At 36.1% G+C, this 21,447-nt stretch overlaps 1 long non-coding RNA gene across 2 annotated transcripts; it reads right to left on the bottom strand.

The window, feature by feature from the left end:
• Nucleotides 1–9,927: 9,927 nt before the first annotated feature.
• LOC103105076 (uncharacterized) lies at nt 9,928–19,374 on the bottom strand. 2 transcript variants are annotated; one of them, XR_469187.3, is made up of 3 exons: nt 15,469–19,374; nt 14,048–14,295; nt 9,928–10,662 (listed from the first exon to the last, which is right to left on the bottom strand). It is a non-coding gene; the product is annotated as an uncharacterized LOC103105076 (long non-coding RNA). The 2 variants fall into 2 exon arrangements; XR_008912823.1 differs by having other exon boundaries at nt 14,074–14,295.
• Between the last annotated feature and the right edge of the window lie 2,073 nt (nt 19,375–21,447).

Raw genomic sequence — 21,447 nt, 5'->3', positions numbered from 1 at the left:
TTGGCCATAGGTGACCAATTTTAATCTAGCCTAGGAGGTGGAAGGAAGCTGGAGAATAGAGTTTTAATCCAGCTCATTGTTTTCCCTATCTATACAAAGAGAGGGTTGTCCAAAAGTATAAAAAAGGGGAACTAGAATAGAAACAAGCAAGTCATTTTGAAGACCTCATGATGGTACACTGACATGCTTTAACATATTTTAATACTATTAGGATTAGGCTCATAGAGATAAACTTAGCTCACCATACATTTATTAACTTCCTACTAATATGGCCTCAGACACTAACTAGCTGTGCAATGTAGAGCAAGTCAATCAATCTCTGTTTGCTTTTGTCCACTGAAGAAGGAAATGGCAAACCAAAGACAGTATTGGTATGCTAGGGTCCACAGAATCATCAGCAAGTCACTTAACTCCCATTGCCTAGCCTTTGTACCACTTTTCTGCCTAGAAACCTGGCATTGATTCAAAGACAGAAGGTAAGGTTTGCTTTTTTTAACCCTAATCTTCTATCTTAGATTTGGTCCACTACTTTACCCTTTTAATATCTTTTGGGAGATGGTTTCTGTCATCCAAAGTTAATGATAGCCCTTCTAGCTTTATACAATCTACAATTTATCCATGCCTTCATCCACTCTGATAAAAATATTGACAAATAAATGACACAAGGGAGATCCTTGTGTCAGTTCATACAAACTTTCTTTCTAAGATGATATAGATATGGTAATTAAATAGCTTTGGATACAGGGATTTATTAATTCTGGATCTACCCAAGGGCACTAGCATATAACCTACATCCCTCCATGTTCTCCACATAAACTCAAGCATTCTTTCCATTGCTGTATTAATGCCTACTTATCCATGAAACAAAGACAAATCTTTTCAATGCTAACTTTCTTCTAAGAATGTCACATAATGACTAGTAGTAGAGTACTATAGTCTCTGAAGATGTAAAGGTAAAAATGAATAAAGGTAAAATAAGAGCTAAATCATGAGTTTCTGTTTACAAATAGAGAATTAGGGAGAAGAAGTCATCTGAAGGTTTTCATCAGAGAAAAATAGAAAATATCACACACACACACACACACACACACACACACACACACACACACACACATTGATGGGCTTCTCATAAAGCAAAGACAAGGGACGATTGATGGATAGCCTATATGCTGCTTGTTTACTAGGTTGTATAAGAACTCCAGAATGTTGAATGGAATATAATAATTTATGGAAGAGCAAGAGTGAGTGGGCTTGGGCATGGATGGTTTGCCATCTGAGTCTCTGATGTGAAAACATGTATCAATTTGATCACTTGTTCATATTTCATTTTGTACCCCATAATTTTAACATCTACAGATCATTGTCATCCCCTCCTTCTCTCTCCCTCCTTCTAGCTCTGAACCATATTAAAATCAATGTTGCTACTGCTACTGGAAAAGATGTATCAATATTGTCCCCTATGGCACTAATTAGCATCTCAGTGACTTTTTAAACTAAAACTTAACTCACTAAATATGTTGTCTCCCCTATTAGACTATAAATTCCTTAAGGAATTATTTCAGTTTAGTATTTATGGACTCCAAAGTTGATATGATTCTGAGAGAGAATAAACATTTTAATTAGTACTTTTTTCATTGAATCATTTATTCATCCATTTATTAAATAAATTTATTAAATTAAATAAATTAAATTAAATAAATAAATCATCCATTTATTAAAAGAATCCTGTAAGATAGGCAGGATAGGCATCACCATCTTTACATCACAGGTGATGAAACTAAAATGGGATTTATCTTCTTTTTTTGTTTTTGTTTGGTTGTTTTCAGTCATGTCAATTCTTCATGACCCATTTGGGGTTTCCTTGGCAAAGATACTATAGTTGTTTGTCATTTTCTTCTCTACCTCATTTTGCATCATCTTCTCATAAATACCACTAAGATTTGGTGAGATGATTAAAGCTTTGAATGTGACCAAAGAATGGTTTACTTTTTTCAGAAGAAACAAATCAGATTAAAGAGGTTGAGGAATAGCACTTTATATCATGAAATTCAATCCTATAAGCATTTATTAAGTTTCTACAATATGTATCACTCTATGAAGAAATATGAACATAAAGGAGAGCTTTGAGATGAAGATCTTTATAGTAAGAAATACAATTAATACTAGGAATTAAAGATGAGATTCCTGTGCTTAAGGAAATTATATTCTAACAGGGGAAGCAACAAATATAGTGAGATAAGTTTTGGTTAGAAAAGTCACTGAGATGCTAATTAGTGCCACAGGGGAGAATATTGACACACCATTTCCAGACTGAGTTAATCTCATAATTGATTTTATATAGTTCAATAGTCTATAAGATTCTTTTTCATGATAATTAGTACAAATATTATTGTGACTATTTTACCACAAAGATGAGATTATTTGTCCATCATCATATATCAAAGAAAGACTATTTGAGAATAGTACTTGGGTTTTCTTCCTCCAAGTTCAATATTTTTCCCCTACATCAGGTTGGCAAATATTTCCAGTGGCTCCATACAGTTTTATGTGCTGATGTGTGTGTGATGTAATGTCATTAGTATTGGGAAAGGTATCATTCCATGCCCTTCTCAAGAAACATAACTCACTTATTCATTTCAGTGAAACTAAAGGCTCTGAATCAATCTCATTCCATTGGTTTTAACTGACCTGAGAATTGGTTCCTGTGCCTCCTCCCATTAAATTGCAAATAGCTCCAAGAGTGATTACTCTTCAGGTATCAATAGTCATTTCCCAATTCTGGAGTCTTTCCTCTTTTTAGCTTTTTAGAATTTCTTACCATTCCCTGGTTTCTTACTTACAGCTCACAGAATGTTGTTTTCTTTCCTCTACTCTGGTCAGATGTTGACAATAAAGAAATAAAAGGAGTGGGATGAAATAACACATTCTCAGTGTGAATGAGCTTATTGGATTCTTTCTTAGAAACAGTTTTTGAAAGGGGGTTTAGTGGGAAGACACTTTGATTTCCTGTAGAGGAAGTGTGCTCCCTGCATTGTTATAGAAACTATCAGTGTAAGGAAAAGGATAAAGGCACTTTGATGCTCAGATTATCAGACTGAGGTCCTCACCTCTGGGCTTGGTGAAAGTCAGCAGTCATCTGATTCAACCTTTCAACCACTGCAGGAATTTTCTCTATAAGACACTTAACAGGTGGTTAGGCAGCTAGATGAAACAGTGGATAGAACATGGAATTTAAAGTCAGAAAGGCTTGAATTGGAATAAGTCAATTACTAACTAACAGTGTGACTGTATAAGTCAATTAACCTCTATATGTTTATGTCCTCACTTGCAAAATGGGGAAAATAATAGTCTCCATATGGGGTTGTTGTGAGGCTCAAATGAGCTAACATATGTAAAGGTCTTTATGAACCTTAAAGTATATTATATAAATGCTAGCTATTAGCCATCATTCCTTGAACATTCCTGGTGGTGGCAAGAGAGATCTATATCCATATCTCAAATCTGGACTTCATAACTCTGATATTGGGTAAATTACATTCTCTCTCTTGCTCTCAGTTTCCTCATCTATATACTGAGAAGCAACTTGGGAACTTCAAAACCATTCAAGGCAATCTATTCCATTATTGGACAGCTCCAATTACAAAATTCTTCCTGACAGTAGGTTGTTTTGTAACTTTCATTCACTGAAAGAAGCAATCATGTCCTCTTCCTGACCCTTCTTCCCAATACACACACACACACACACACACACACACACACACACACACACACACATGTCCCAGGCTTTTTCTTCTCTAAACTAAACGCTCCAATTTCCTTCCTTTAACTGTTCATCATGACATGCATTTAATTTTCCTCTCTTTCCTAGTTGCCTTACTCTACATATATTGTTCTGTATCAACATCATCCTAAAATGTACTGCCCAGAAACAGAAATAATACTCAAGATGTGGACAGACCAGAGCATAATGTAGCTACCCTCCATCTGGACACTATATTTCTGTTAATACAAACTAAAATTTAATAACTTATTTAACAGTCTCGTGAGACTGATCCAAAAAAGTCTTGTAGTATAGTAAATTACTACCCCTGGTTACCAACTTTCATTTAAATTCTTATATAAATGAAAAATCTGCTCACTACTAAATATTACTATGAGATTATTAGTATATGCCCACTATAAAATTACACATAGATAGTATCATTATCTAAGTTGTTAATAGATTAAAGAGAATATCAAGGATTCTATTGATAAATAAAAATAGACTTATATTTATGAAAAGTTGGCATATTACAAAGTAAACTGACCTTTCATATTGACACCATCACAAAATGAGAGGTGTGTCCCCTTTAATAAACATCCTAGAATTCAGCAAGTTTAAAACCATTGATGGCAAAGAATTATGGCCAGACTCATATAAAGGGTGTACAAAAGTCTTAGTGAGGTTTTAAGGTATTAAAAGATTAAACTGCACTAAGACTTTTGGAATATTCCATATTTCCTGCCATTATAAAATCAATAAAATGACCTTTTATGGAAATTGTCACACATACCCATAGAAGTTCACTTCACTTTTAGAACTTTGTCAGATTCTGTAATTATTCATCTTCATTTTCACTCTTGCCCTGAATCACAGGATTCTATGTTTGTTTGTTTTAAGTCCTGGGCATTCTTTGGCTCCAGGCACCTGCAATATTATTAGTTTTCTCCACATTTGATCAGGTTTCTTATAGTATCTAATAGAGCTGAGTTATGATGCATACTTCATTAGTAATGCTACTCAATACCCAAATCATGATATACAACATGGCAGAGCAGTTAGATTGCTGACTTAAGAAGACCCAAAGATAAGGCTGTTGACACTCACTACTTATGTAAATCTGGTCACAACCTCTCAATGCCTTGATTTCTTCACAGATCATCAGAGAGAGCTAGAATAGTCTTTCAAGTCTTTTCCTGCTCTAAATTAAAGAAGTTCTCATAGAAGGTGTGATACTAGGACACATACCTTGAAATTCATTACATTAAAGCATACTCCTCTTAGTTTCCAAGACAATAATCTATCAGTTTCTTAAATTTAAAAGTCTACATACTGAGTTTAATTAACTAACAATGTAGATCAATAATGTACCTTTGGGATCATCTTTCTAGACTCACTTTTACAAGTAAATCAATTAAAGACTAGCACTTTGAGGTGACCTGTCATGGTCACATAGATATTAAGTATGCAGCACTGAAATTTTAACCTAGGTGTCCTGATTCCAAAAGCACTGTTCTTACCATTAAATCAGGCTTACTCCCATAACAAGAGACACCTGAAATAGAGAATTTCATAAGTCATTAAAGTTGGAAGATACATTAGAGATGATCTAGTCTGAAGCTTTCATTTTACAGGTGAAAAAAACTAAAATCCAGAGAGGAAAAAGGATTTACCTCTGCCTCTCAAAGAGATTATATCTCTTGAATCATATCATTTCATTTTAAAAAAATAACAAAATCAATTATTTTGGCATAGGTTTTGCTTTCTTAATAAATGAATAGAGCTTACTTTTGTTTTGTTTTTGACCTATAATGTCATCAACTTGGGCATTTTCTTCCATCAGATCAAATCAATAATACTTATAAAAATATAGCCTTAGTAAGCTACCAGGATAATAACACATTAGGTACATGTACATGTCCAAGGAAGGATTTGAACATAGATCTTTCTGACTCTGAGGACCATATTCTAACCTACTATACCATAATACTTCTCAAAAGAGACATAGCTTTCTTCAAAGGTATTTTAAGAAAATATATTCCTTCTTTCTTTTTAACATTAATTTTTCCAAATTTTGAGTTCCAAATTTTCTTGCTCCTCCAGTTCCTTCCCCACCCACTGATAAGCAATTTAATATCAATTATATATGTGAAATCATGCAAAACATTGAAAAATATATTCTTTAAACCCATGTAGTTATGAAGGGGAAGCTTTTTTTCATTTGTATTATTAATAAAAGCAAAAACATTAATTTGTATAACATTTTATCATTCCAGAATCCTTTAACACTAATTAGTTCTTTAAAGCCTCAGAATAACCTTGTGACAAGCAAGACAGGTATTATAATTCCCATTTTACAAGTGAGGAAATGAAGATAGATGGAAGGGGATTGACTTGCCCAAGGTCAAAGTTTCTGATGGAGCAAGTATTAGCACCCATATCTCCTGAGTCCTACTCTTCAGTGACTTTTCACCTTCATAATTTCCATACCATATGTAGATGATAAACCTCACAGTTGTATAAGAGAAGGCATTTCTGAATTCTACACATGTTTTAACAAAAAAAGCTTTCTCAGCTCAAACTTCCTGTTTATATTACTCTCCCAGGACTAAGAGAACAAGTCCAAAGATGGCCCTAGGTCTTCAAACAGATGTAGGAATATCATTTGATGGGGATATTGTAGAGAGGATTCCTATTCCTGTATCTTTTCCAAACTGTGATCTGTAAGTTTGTATAAAGATGGCAACATAAGATTTTAACCTCAGAAGATCAGGGGCAAAGAGGCAGGTAGCAAGAGGCCCTGGAGGAAGTGTGTCTGGCACAGAGTCTGCTGTTATCAGTATATATAAAATGATCTGATGATATATCTGTTCTCTACTGATTCCATCTAGGAAAGTGCATGGGTTACTTTATGCCTTATCATTTCAAGTTCCCAAACTGAAGTTCATAGCCACAGTGGTATTAACAAAGGACAACAAGGCCAATTCTTATATAAGTTAACTCTTCACTTCTAAATGTAATGCCATTTGAGGACAATTGGTAGACAACAATTCTAAGGCATCCTCTGTCATTGGTTCATATCATTTTTTTTTCATGAGACATATTGAAGAGGAAGAGGATAAGTATCTGCAAGCACAAACTCTATGATAATGTCTCAACTCTACCACTTACTAACCACAAGTCTCTTAGCCTAAGCCTAAGTTTTCTGACCTATGAAACAGGAATGACAATACATTTTGTTGAATCTATTATCTCATTTATATCTTTGTCATCCTGTTTAATTATTGTAATGTCTTTCTATAAATCCTGAAAAGAGAATCTACTCACTGTGCTGGAGACCTTTGTTGATATCCTTCTCTTTGTAAGCATTCTTTGGGTGCCCATGGATGGACAGCTCTCAATCCCACTACCTATTATTCATTGCTCCCTCTACATGACCAATCCATCTAATTTTATGATCATATGTTTCCAGGATGAAATCTTTTATGACACTTTCTGCATGCAAGTCATCATGGGTAATGTGTTGAAGCTGGATAATAGCTACCCTGTGTCTCTCTAGTTCTTTTTGGCTCCTCTATAATTTTGGTTATTTGAAGATAGTAGAATTCCATGAATAACAGTCATATAGCAGAACTAGAAGAATTCTGATGTTTAAAAAATAGATGTTTGTGTCAGAGAACAGCTTGGGATGAGTAAATGTGCTCAGCAATTTTTCAAATGTGATGCATTTTGTTCTTTTCTTTCTCATCAAATCTGAGGCCAACTCACTGCCCAGAGACAGTTGAAGTCCAAGAACAGAAATCTAGAAAAAACAAAAAGGACTGAAATCATAATGACAAGTCCTTCATCTATTGGCTTTTTCTAATAGGTAATGATGATAGGCTTCTCTCTTTTTGATTGTCATTAAGCAACATGATATAAAGAAAAGAGCACTGAACTTGCGGTTAGAGATTCCAAGTTCAAATCCTAGCTCTGGTTTGTGTTCATTATTATGAGCTGGTGGGGGTGGGAAGGAATAATCATTTATTGAGAGCCTTCTAGATGAGAGTTCTGTGCTAAGCAATTTACAAATATTATCTCCCTTAACCCTTCAACAGATCAATTTACCTCTTTTGGCATAATTCCCATAATCTGTTAAATTGAGGAGTAGTGAGCACCCAATGTGAGGTAGGGAAGGCAATTAGATGGGCTGGAGGGTTCTATCCAGCTCTAGACCTATACTCAGAGGCAAGTCTGTATTATTCTGTGGCTTGATACAGTCAGAATGACATCTCCTGGTAATTAGCATCTGAATCTTCTCACTCTCTATAGCCATCCTATTTCTAAATGGACAATGATCAGAGCATGCTATATGATCTTTGCTTTTTGACTCTTCTCTTAGTTTGATAGAAGGCTGCTGAATGGAGTTACCTCCATGGTGAACTTCATCAAGAAAACTTTTATAGTCTTAACATGCATAGAAGTTACCTTGATTGAGGAGAGGTTTTATGCCTGTATTTTGCTCTCTTGAATCATTTTTTAAATAAATGATGATCCCAGTGGGATTTCATATTCTTAGTATCTTTCAATCAATTGTATAGCTATAAGCATATGGCCAGCTATAGAATACAATTTGTGAAATGACACCTGTTCCCTTCTCATATTCCCATCACAGATGCCCTTGATGCATGTGTTGATCATTCTCATAAAGTTTTTATAAAGAAGAAAACATAGGCATATGTATCAATTATGGATGCCTTCTAGATGACTTTTTTTTGGAATTAATACTGTCAGTGATTTTCCCAATCATGTATTATTTTCCCCCTTTCTTGTTTACCTTAAAAATAAGTAAATCTGTCAATTAACATTTATTAAGAGCCTATTATATGCCACACATTGTGCTAAGTATTGCAAATAAAAAGAGAGGTAAAAGGCAGTCCCTGCTCTCAAGGAATCCAGTCTAATGAGGGAAACAACATGTAAATAACTATGTACAAACAAGCTAAATATGCAATGAATTGTAGATAATCAATAGAGGGAAGGAACTAGAATTTAAAAAGGATTAGGAAAGACTTCCTGGAAAAGGTGGGTTTTTTTAATAGAATCAGAGAAACTCAGTAAGATGAAGTGAGGGATGATTGGATTCCCAAATTGGGGACAGACAGAGAAAATGCCTGGAGATGAAGTTCTTGTACTAGGAAGAACAAGGTCAGTGAGTAGGGGCAGGAAGTGATGTTCTATAAGGCTTAAGACTAGAAAGATAGGGAAGGGCTGGGTTATGAAGGGTTTTGAATGTGAGAAAATTTTATATTTTAATATGGGAGTGATAGGTGGTTACTGAAGTTTACTGAGCTAGGAAAAACATGGGTAGATGTGGGCTTTAGGAAAACCACTGAATGAAAAATGAACTGGAGTAGAGACAGTCTTGTGTTAGGAAGACCAACCAGCAGCTCTCTCAAATGCTCTCAAGATTGTACTCCTTCTAGGTCTGCTTGTTTCTCTAGGAGTTAGAATCCAAATGTGGTCATTTGAATATCATAAATAATGGGGCAAATCTGCCATCATTTCTGTTACCTGCTTTCATTTTCTACCTATTTATTATTCTCTTCCCTAGTTTCATTGATAGATGCTATTGGGGTTATCAGGTTTATTTGCTGATCAAATCTTCTTAGAAACTCATTCCCTTTCACTTGCCTTCATAGTTTCATGAGATAATGCTTCTCATAATCTTCCACCCTCCTTCTCCATAAAATCTTGCAAATGAGAATTTATACTTTAAATTATTGTTACCCTTAGAACTCCTTGTTTTTTCACTTTGCTAGATCAACTCCTTGCTGGCTAAGACAAGGTCTTTGCTTATGACCACTTTACATTTGCTTTACAACTTTAAGGTTTAACCATTGTCTTCTTCATCTATTTCTCTGCCCCCCACCCCACAACAATGTCACTTAAATACCTCAGACTGGAGATATCCTAACTGTATGTATTGCCTTCATATATTTATCCTTTCTTTCTTCTGATTTTGCCTTTGGTTAATCAACTTTTTTTTAACAACAGTTTTAATTTAACAACAGTTTTTTTGTTAATTTATTTTTTTAATTTTGTTAATTTGTTAAATTTGTTAAAAAATTAAATTTGTTAATTTAACAACAATTTAACAACAGTTGATTTAACAACAGTTAAATCAGCTCTTTAAATTTTATTGCCAAAAAGTACCAAATCAAGGAATGCTGTTATATTATCAATATACAATAGAAGGAGAACGACAATAGACATCATCATGATATGGAAAAAAAGGATGAACTTTGGAGACAGAACAGAGTTCATGTCATCCCTTGAGAATAAGTCACTACCTCTTACTCAGAAATACCAGTTCTCTCTCTTCTTGAGGAGGTTAATATTTGTTTCTTATCTTTGAATGTACAAGTCCTTTTCTCTTCCACATGGCATTTTTCCAATTTCCAGCCTATTGAAAGAGATCAGGGCTCACCTCTTATTTCTGATGACTTTCTATTCTTTGTTTTCATACTAAAATGTTTCTTCCCTGTCTTCTTTTAAAAATACTCTATTGTCTCTGAGGGAAAAAATGTACGGGGAGAAGCACTCACTCTTTGACTCTAATTTCTTCTTTTCCTTTCTTCTTAGGTTCTTCTGCTTAAATCATCCTTCTCAAAATATTCTGTCTCCTTCATCATCTCAGTCAGTCCCAAACTCACCTTATTTACTTTCAGTCTCAGAACTCAACAATTCCCCCCAATCTTTCCAAATCTTTACAATTTATCCTTCTCCTCTTCTTCCTCTCTTCTTTTTCTCTCCTCTTCTTCCTCCTTCTTCCTGGAGAGATTTGATCACATCCTATCCATCATATCAAGACTCAATTCACTCCTTGAATCTTCTAAAAACATTTCCCCAATGACTCCAACCTATAATTGATTCAAGAAAATGAACAAATAGTAACACAAATTGAACCTCCATTCAAGAAATTTACAAACTAAGAAGATTAATAAGAACCTTTGTTAGACTTCAAAATAATTATTTATTTATTGACTGCTCTCATACAATTAACATACTATCAGAATACATTATTTAATTGTAAATCCAAAATAATTTAATTTAACCTTCCATATGTAATATTAATAATAATCAGCATTTATGTAGTGCTTTAAGAAGTATTTTACCTGCATTACCTCATTTGATCCTCAACATTGTTATTATGATGTCATTTGTATTGCACCAATTTTAAAAGTGAAGAAACTGAGTCTGAGAGGTTAAGTGACTTACACAGCTAGCAAATGTCTGAGGTAGTACTTTGACTTAGCTCTCCCTGACTACAAGTTCAATTACATACTAATTCACTATCCTACTGATACACTGACATGTGGTCAGTCAGCCATCTTTTACTTAAACACCTCAAGATTGGGAGCCAACTTCAGCACAGAGAAGCACCTTACGCTATTATACAGCTCCAATTACTAGGAAGTTCCATTTAATTTCATCATATATTGAACCAAAATCTGTTTCTCTATACATTCCACCCATTGGTTCTAATGCTGCCTTCCTAAATCACAGGCTCTCAACACATAAACACATTGGTTATATACTCCCATCATCCCTTTTCCTGGGTAAACATTCCAGTTCCAGTTCCTTCAATTATTCCCCATGACAGAGTTTCTAGTCTCCTTACCATTCTAGTCATTTTCTTTAAATATATGTTAATTTTACAATATCCCTATTGAAGAGACAACTCCAATGGGTAGTTCCAACTTTCCAGTTCTCAAATAATTTCATGTCTTTTTTAGCCCATATAGATAGAGACCTTATCTTACATGTCTTTCATTTCACTCCAGTGTTACCTGATATGGTGCCAAATAAATGATAGCAATCATAATATTTCACACTCCTATAGCAATTAAAGATTTTTTAAGTGACTTCTCCTACAAACCCCTAGTGATATCTTTAGCCTCATTTGACAAATGAGACAAGTGAAACTAGGACAGAATAAGGGACGTGTTTATGGTCCTAGAACCAGAAAGTACAGAAGTCAGGATTCAAACCCAGGTCTTCTAATTCTACATCAAAGGGTCTTCCACTCCCTCAGTCACCACAGTGCATACTTAAATTCACTTATTCATTTTAGAAACATTTGCTAAGCAATCACCACAGTGAAGAATGTGAAGACAAATTAGATGAGATCCCTACATGTCTTAAGAATTTGTCATTGAGAAGAAAGGGAAAAGAAGAAGCCCTCAACAGAGGAATGAACCAGATTGCCCCTTAGGACTCTGATTGCTCGAGAACTTGAGTCCACAAGGTTCTCCTACAAAAGCTACTGGCCTGATTTCATTTGACATTTGTGAAGCTCTATTTCTTTTATTTTGTTCTTTGCATTCTTCACTCACAAATAAAACAGCGTACAGGCTCCCACACAGTGGCTGTTCCTCATGGAAATGGATCTGGAACATGGCTGAGGTGTTCATTGTGCCCAAGTGTGACTTTTGTGAAGGATCCTTTAATTGTACCTGAATTAAACAAAACAATCCTTCTCATGTACAGATGGTGTGGGGACCTCTGCCCTGCTCTTGGGCTGTGCAAGAAATGATTCATCCATTCACTTGGAGCTGCTTATTTTGCCTACATACTATAAAGTAATACAGTGATATTAACCCCAGCGAAGTGGGTTTGGCAACAAAACCATGGGAGATGTTTTTTAAAGATATTTTGGATGATATAACATCTGTCAACCTTGTCCAGAGCAGATGCTCTGATCAAGACAAATGCAAGGCTATGATAATAAATTTTAAATGAAATGGGAAATTAGAAGAGGCAGCATAGGTTCTAATCTTGATTAAACCACTAACTAGCTGCATGGCCTGGGGCAAGTCACTTATTTCTATGATTTTCAGTTGCCTTATTTGTAGAATGGGGAGATTAGGGAAAATTATGTCTAAAATGCCTTCCAATTTTAGTAATCTACATTTTGTGTTCTGAGGTCTTTTCCTGGTCTAACATTCTGGGTACTGTGGTGATAAAACACCAGTAGATAAAACTGAGTGGGATTTGGTTTCCTGGGTTTCCTGTAGGTACTTGCCTTCTCATAAAAATATCCTCAAAATCACAGACAATGCCACTTTAGTTCAAAATTTGGATATGCCTATTCTGGGCTTTTTTTGTTTTAATTGCAGGACCAAGGTCAACTCGCTTTTCTGTCACTGGAGCAAAGCCAGCTTGGACAGAGATCTCTGAAAAGAATTCAACCTATTTAGTTGGGAAAGAAAATGATGAGGGCTGAATGGGTACTGATGGAATAATTCATATGATCTTTTGAGTCATGCTTTCTGATCTACCTCAAGGCCAAACAATTGATGAACTTAAAAGTCTTGTTGCTGTTTGGTCATGTCTGACTCTTTATGGTTCCGTTTGGAGTTTTCTTGTCAAAGATACTGGAGTATTTTAACATTCCCTTCTCCAGTTCATTTTACAGATGAGGGACTAAGGCAAACAGAATTAAGTGATTTACCCAGGGTAGCTAGTAAGTATCTAAGGCTGGATTTGAACTCGAGAAGATGAGTCTTCCTGATTCAATGTCCAGTTCTCAATCTACTGTACTACCTAACTACCATCGGTGGTATTATATTAGCTCGAATAGTATCATCAATATTAAGTTATACCTATTATGTTCATATACTTGGTGGATAATAGAAAAGAAATATCATGAATGGATTATTATTAAATTATTATTATTATTAAAAATCTTTTTTGCCACTACTATGTTACATCTCAAGATGAGAGACAAAAATCAAATGTTTCCTGCTTTCAAGGATTTTGGACATAGTAGGAAACATTTTCCCAAAACAATTCTTTTATCAGATGATTTCAAGGCAATACCTGAAAAATCATATCTATTACAACAGACTTGCTGTGTCTGGCACTATTATGTGACACTACTGTCACATAATAAAAATAATAATAGCTAGCATTTAATTGTGCTGGTGTGCAAAACACATTTTACATATTTTCTCATCTGATATGCTATTATAAAAGTATCATTACCCCATTCCTTTTTACAGATGAAGAAACTGAGGAAAATAGGTTATATGACTTGCCCAGCATCACCCTGCCAGGAAGTATCTGAGGCATGATTTAAACAGGTCTTCCTGACTCCAAAAATCAACACCATACTATATATATAGAAAAAAAAATATATATATATAGTACACCTTAGGTCATCCTGTCCCCCAACTGCTATCCCTGTCAATCTCTCTCAAATCAGAACTAGAAAGATCTCAGAAACCCAAAATTAAAATGTACCATGTAAGAAAGCATATGATGCCTACTATTCCAGTGAGTATTGGTTTGTTCCTTTCACAGCCTCCATGTTTAGGATAAGCAGGTCAGCCATATCTTCATTCCAGTCCAGGCTATACCCTTGAATTTCCAAATTTTCCCTCATATGCTACAGAAACTTCTTTACTCCACTGCCACATTTCTCAAGCTGGAAGTACCCTCCACTCTGAAGTGTCTTCCTCTAGTTGACTAATTCCTTCCAGAATCTTTACCTTGAGAGAAAGAATTAACAAACAGAAAAAAGAAAAATATAACTTAATATATACATATATCTCTTTTTGTCAGATGACACCTTTTCTACTGCAAGGGCAGGGAGGGAAGGAGGCACATGGGAATTTTAATGAAACCAATTAACTATTTTTTTCCTAAAAACAGGAAAACACAAAGGCCAACCATGTCTTCATTTCTCTCCATACTGTATTCCTGACTCACTAGACTTTCCCTACCATGCTTCCTCCCCTTCCCCCTTTTTTGTGCCCCCTTTTCAGCATCCATCTTTATGAAGTGTTCCTCCATTAGAAAGTAAACTCTCTCAAAGTGAGAACTGTCTCTCTGCTTATATTTGTTTTACTAGCCCTTACCACAATACCTAATACATATTAAGTGCTTCATTTATAGACTGGCTTAACTGAATAACTGATTGACAGGGAACTAGAGATCAGAGGCAGTCCCAAGACCTACCAGGTCACTGTCCAAGTCTGTACACAGAAACAGGCTCTCTTGAGAAGTATCAAAATAGGCAGCCCTGATAGCACTCCCAAGTGTAGCCCAAACAGGATTGAAATATAATCAAGAAATATTTGAAAAAATACAAAATACAATAAAACACAGATTGTATTACTATGTGGTTTTATAAGTCAACATACAGCCTGCAAAAATTCTTATGAACAATTTAGTGACCCTGATTTATTCTTGAGTTTGGCAGCACTGTTCTAGAGTTCACCAGATCCTAATGTTCACTTGTACCTGCCCAGTTCTGCTATTATCCTGACTCTCCTCTACTCTCCTATACACAAGCCCTAAAATTCTCTCACTATAAGCTCAGTGCACATTGTTCTCTCACTCTGCAATCTTATTACAGAATCTAGGAGAACCATTCCTTCCATGCTTCCTTTATCATTTATCTCCTAACATCTCTCAACCTCTTCATTCAACCAACACCTGCCCTGAGACTACCTCCTGGCACTCTTAAATAGCCTTGTAAAATCTCAGGTACCCAAAACCTCTTATAGCTTCCAGGGCCCAGCTGTTTCTCCTTTATCTCCAGACTCTGAAATTCCAGACACCAATAAACAGATCCTTTCCTCCAGGGAAGTTACCAATCACACTTCAGGTACATTACCCAAGACATTCAGAGGAGTCAGATACAGATGCAACATACTTACTCTCTTGACTGCCTTCTTGTAGGCTGGCACACTGGGGAAACATGAACAAACAAAACACAGGTATGAGAAATTCCCTGGGAAGCCCAGACAATGAAACAAATCCTTCCTGAGATTTAGAGGATTCAACATATCAGATCCTCTCTCCAAGAATAGCCTGATTTATTCCAAAGCGATAGTTATGACCAAAAGAGTCACCAAATGTACTTACCATCCTTTCTTCTCCATTAACATCCTGGTTATGCACTACATGTAAATAATGATGGTAAAAATATTAACTATTCAGTTTTCTTTCCTAGCTATTATGTTTTTTTAATCGAATAGAAAAAATAGATTTTTTTACACATGATAAACAAAATGATATTGGATGTAAGTGGAAAGGAGGAAGAGATGAAGGGATTATTTTGGTATGCAATGGTTGGAGAAAGCTTTGTGGAGAAGGTGGGACTTAAACTGAACTTTAATGGATAGGCATAATTTAGGCTGCCTACCAAACTGAAGGTCTACAGAGCCATTTTGCTGACTTCATTGTTGTATGCCTGTGAAACCTATATAATCTGGGCTGCCAAGAATTTGAATTTTTCTAATTGAATTGTCTTCTGAAAATTCTGTAGATTGCCTAGCAAGATAAGGTCTAGACCCTGAGGTCCCTTCTCCAACTGAACTGCCAAGAATTCAGACTCTACTCTAGAGAATGCAATTCTCCAATGGGCTAGCCATTGTGTATAAATGCCAAGCACATGCTTGCCTAAAAGACCATTTTATAGAGAATTCACACAAGGCAAGAACTCACACAGAAGTCAGAAGTGATATGAGGACAATTCTAATGGTCTCTTCAAAGAATTTTATATTCATTTACAATCAATTACATGATTTTAATACTAGAGAGGGAGACAATGTCATAGGGCCATGGCCCATCCTCTTCCAAGAAGATGCTGTGTTCTATGAGAAAAGCAGGATTTCAATAGATCAAAAGAAATGTGAGGTATACCAACTTAGAGACATTGACATCATGCATGTTCATACAGGTTTTTAGTATCAAAATTTGGTAGAATCTTCCAAGATTACTTATAAAGCTGCATAATGCTTTCTGTGCATTAACTCCTTTGCTTCTTTTCAAGAAATGAGTATGGAAAGGTTTATAATTTTTGCCTTACAAATGAAGAAAATGAGACTCCCAAAGGTTTAGTAATTTGGTCAAGGTTCTATACATTTAGAATTCAGATCTCTTAATTACAGATGAAGTATTCATCCACCCACCAAAAATGAGAAATGGAAAATAATACCATATCCCCACTGGACTACATTTTGAAAAATCTGTTTCTAAACCAGTCTTCTCTGTTCATTCGTAATCTGGAATAATGCTGAATTCAGGGCAATGACCAGATGAAAGTCTGTTTTTCTTCTCCTGCTCCTATTAACTCAGAACCATGAAGCTCCTAATAGGTACAGGAGTAAACCCCCAGGATGAAATGTAAATTTCTCATATGTTCCATGTACCTGCTCCATGGCAGGAGACTATAGTAATGACTGTTGGCAGCAAATCCTTTTTGAAATGCAAATAAATGTTAGATCACGTCAGAGGCATACATTGGAGGCTACTTTCATCTAGTTCCTATTTTAGACCCTTAACCCATTGATCGCTCTGTTGCCCATGGAGACATGCCCAGCTTCTGACCCCTATCCTATAGCTTGCAAAGATGCCGGAAGCCATGCTCTCCTTCTTTCCTCTAACAATATGAAATGCCTTTCTAAGCTGGAGGGAATTGGACAAGGAGGCAAAAATAATAACAATTTTAACCATGATGGATGCATGATCCTCTTCAGGGCTCCATTTCTTCTCCAGGAAGCAAAGGTCAGCCACTCTACCTAGATCACCTCCTTAATGCATTGAACCCTATAAAAATGAATAGATTTACTAATTTGTTATTGTCTAATCATGGTCAGGCATCAGAGCCTGAGAAGAGGTCCTGGTTTAGGAGCTGGATGGCACCTGGAGGGCAAGACAAGGTTTTTAAAAGTTTCTTGGCCCTTCAAAAAGCTCTTTACTTATAGTTATTTCTCAACATCATATTGCCTGATCCCATCCTGCTTGTCTGTTCTGTGCTATGCCTTGCCCTATATCCTGTATTTATCTCAATATTCCTTCTTCTTGACTTCTTGATCATAGAAATTATTTCATTCTTTATATAAGCTCCATAAATGATGCTTAATGCATTGACTTCAGAGACAAAGAACTATGCAATCAATGAGCTCAGGTAAATAGAGTCAAATGGAACCAATTAAATGAATATTCAAAAAGCATCTCTCAGTACAGATTTTCTAGTAGGAAGGTGAGTGTGAGAGATTGGTAATTTCTCCATCCCAGGTTCAAGGATGAAGTTGAAATTATCATGTAAAAAGAATGCCAATGCAATGATCCAGGACAACTCAGATGGACTTATGAGAAAGAATGCTATCCACATCTGGTGAAAGAAATACAGAAGTAGAAACGCAGAAGAAAAAATGATTTATCGCTTGTTTATATGGGTATGTGATTTGGGGGGTTGGTTTTAAAGGATATTCTATCACAAAAATGAATAATATGGAAATAGGATTTGAATGATAATATATGTATAACCCAGTGAAATTGCTTGTCAACTCCAGGATGGGGGAGGAAGATAACAAGAATCATGTAACTATGGAAAAAAATAAAAAATAAAAATAAAAGAATGCCAGGATTTATGTAAGCTGATCATTATCTAGCTCTAATACTCCAGGAAATCCAAAGCATTTTATAATGTCATTGGATTGGATTTGGGAACAGGAAGACCACAACAGATTAGGAACAGGTCAAAATCCCAAGATATTTTCCATACCCACAACTGTTTCAGGTTGCCACTCTTTTGCTACCTCATGTACAAATGATCCAGTCTCACTATAGGTTTTCTTCCAACCCCCTCCCCACAAGAGGTTAGCTTCCTATCTATGTTACAAGAAGCTTGAAGTCTGACAAGATCTCTTGGTAAACCTTCATATTATAGTCACTGTAATCCATAAATAAAACAAGATTTTTCAGTATTGTAAACTGAGATGGAAAGTGGATAGGACAATTTCTTTAGGAGAGTGACAGAAACACTTTTTGAAAGGGAGGACAAATATTTAGATTTCCACTTGTGTCTATAGTAATATCAATCTGCTCATCAAAAAAATGAGTATGAAAACTTGGTTCTTTCATCCCAAATTAGGTAACCGATGTAAAATATTACTATGAGGAAAGTACTTTAGAGGCACTGAGGCTTGGTGGGTAAAATCCTGGAAATGGAGTCCAGAAGACTTGCATTCAAAGTGCCCTTTGTCTCATACTTAATAATGGGCTAGTCACTTACCTTTTCAAAGTTGGGGTATTCTTATCTGTAAAATGGAGATAAAAAAAGACTGTAGCAGCTATCTCTCTAGGTTAAGGTGAGGTTTAAATAAGTTAATGTATGCAAAGCAGTTTGCAAACTTGAAGGTGCTATTTAAATGTTAATTATGACTATAAAAAGGTGAGTTATTATTGGCAGCAACTGTGGCATTACCCAGGCAATATACAAAAGGCAGGCTACAAAGTTCACTTGAGTTGAGCTAGACTAATCCTACTTGAATCATATATCCATGAACTTCAAAGAGGACTTTCTTTAAGGATCCACAGAGAGGAAGGTTGAGCTAGCTGAGAAACATTCATTTTGGACATGTGATTTTTTTCTATGTGTTCACATGTTTTATCCAGGGAGAAATTCCCCAGAACTTCATGGCCAGCTTCTCTATGTACAGGTTGTTCTTATATGTAATGAAGTTCATCTACCATCCATATCCTGGAAACAGAATTTCTTTTTATGCAACTCATTTATGCAAAATTGGACTTCAAGGGGAAAAAACTGTACCTTTCTGAAGTCATCAACAAAACCATAATAAAGACGGTGGTTTAATTAGGGAATTATATAACTGGGGGAAGAAGAAATAAGGAAGGCAGGGGTGAAGGTCAACAGCTGCAACTCATCTCTCCTGGGTTGTAGCTCCTATGGAAGAACAATGAATGACCCAGGATATCATAGAGTTTTTTTGTATCAAGGAAAGACTGGCTTGTGCTGAGGAGATAGGCTGCAGGATGAACTAGTCAGTTATGGATCCACCAAACAAGAAGAGGGAGTAAACCCTGGGAAATTGTACTGATGCTTTCTAAATATCAGCACCCTCAGACAAAACCCCAGGCATCCTTCCTGAGTTATGTTTCTGAGTCAACTAAACAGAATGGAAACCAACAAAAGAGATTCAAAAGTATCAGTCATACCTGAATGAAGTTAAGTGACCAGATCACCTAAACCCCCAAGCAATCTCCCAGCTGATTAAATGGAACATTTCTCCAATTCAAATATCATCTCTTCTAGGAAAAAAATCCTTGATGTTCCATTTGGAAAAGGGGTTGAATAGGGATGTTTTCTTATATCTCTTCTTTTGAGCCATGCTTATTCTTAAAAATTTTCTCACAGGACAGACAGGAAACAAAGAGGAAGACAAGGATTCAAATCTGGACTGTCTGACCTCAAATACAGTGTTCTTTCCATCATACCACACTGCCCCTCTGGACAAAGGTTAAAAAAGGTCTTAGGATTTTGTAAACATTTGATCTCTACTATTCTGTGTGTGTGTGTGTGTCTGTCTATCTGTGTCTCTCTCTCCCCTCCCTCCTCCCATCCTCTCAAAAGAGTGACACCTATATATCTATTACATATATATAACTTTTAGTCTATTGATACACAAAAAAAAAAAAAACTCGGCCATCTTTCACAAATAACCTCTTTTTGTTGAAACAAAAAGGGGCACACATGCAGACCAAAAAGCCAAAATGCCCTGAACACCTTTGACATTATTCAAAGACCACAGGCAGCCCAAGAGGGGACTTCCTTTGGCTCAATAGAAGGCAGGAAGAGGAAGTGGAAGGTGTTTGCTGGTCAGCCCTCTGAGCCTGTGGCTGACTTCACAGGAAACCAAGCCCAAAGCTGGGCCTGAGGAGGTCTTCACCAACGGCTGTTTCTCATTCTCTGGCACACATTTGAGAATGACCTCTGGGAATCATTGTATTCGGGAAGCTCCTAGCTCTGACCCCTGGCAGAAGAACAACACCTCAACACCCAGTTGTATCCTGTCCCACAAGCATCCAGGTAAAGATGAAGGGCTTCACTCTCTCTCAGTCTCCCAGCAGTCCAGCCCTAAATGTCCATGGCCAGGTCTCAGAAAAGGCATTTTCTACAAAAATCCACAGGAAAGACCTTGCATAAAACATCTGAAGGCTGAAGAGCAAATCTACCCTTTTAACTCAATTTTTAAAGAATTTCGCTTTCTGCAAAGGGAGGGAAATCAATATAACTACTTGTAATTTATTGAAAAACTAGATCTTTTCAACAGTAACTTCCTTTAGTAGATGGGCTAAGGTTTCTGGTTAATGTAAAGTAGATCATGGCCATTTCTTCCTTTCTAAGCTATCTGAAAAGAAAAAGAGCCTACTTGGAGCCTGCTCTCTGTTTTAAACTAAAGCAGAATTAGCTCTTAGAGCCTGGAGAACAATTGTAGTTTTCTTTTTTTATCAGCTGTCTCTCTGGTGTTTGATTTTTGCTTTGTTTTTGTCATTTCTTAATATAACTCTCTCTTTGCTAATTTTACCTTGATTAACAATAGGCGTCATTAGAAAGAAGATTCGTCTTCTCCTTGACCTCTCTGAGGAGATCAAGGAGTAGTGGGTAAAAGCTGAAGAAAGACATATTCTATTTTCCTAAAAATTGTAACACTTCTGACATAGTTCAAAGACCACAGCCCAAGAGATGCGCTGACCAGCACTTACTTCCTTTTCTTGACTTCTATTGAGCCAAAGGAAGACCCCCTCTTGGGCTGTGGGTGGTCTTTTGAACAATGTCAAGGATAGTAAGGGTATTTTGACTGTTTCCTCCGCGTGCCCCATATCAT

Source organism: Monodelphis domestica, chromosome 6 (genome assembly GCF_027887165.1).
Source record: "Monodelphis domestica isolate mMonDom1 chromosome 6, mMonDom1.pri, whole genome shotgun sequence".
Lineage (NCBI taxonomy): Eukaryota > Metazoa > Chordata > Mammalia > Didelphimorphia > Didelphidae > Monodelphis > Monodelphis domestica.
This window is presented reverse-complemented; position numbering and strand designations above follow the sequence as displayed.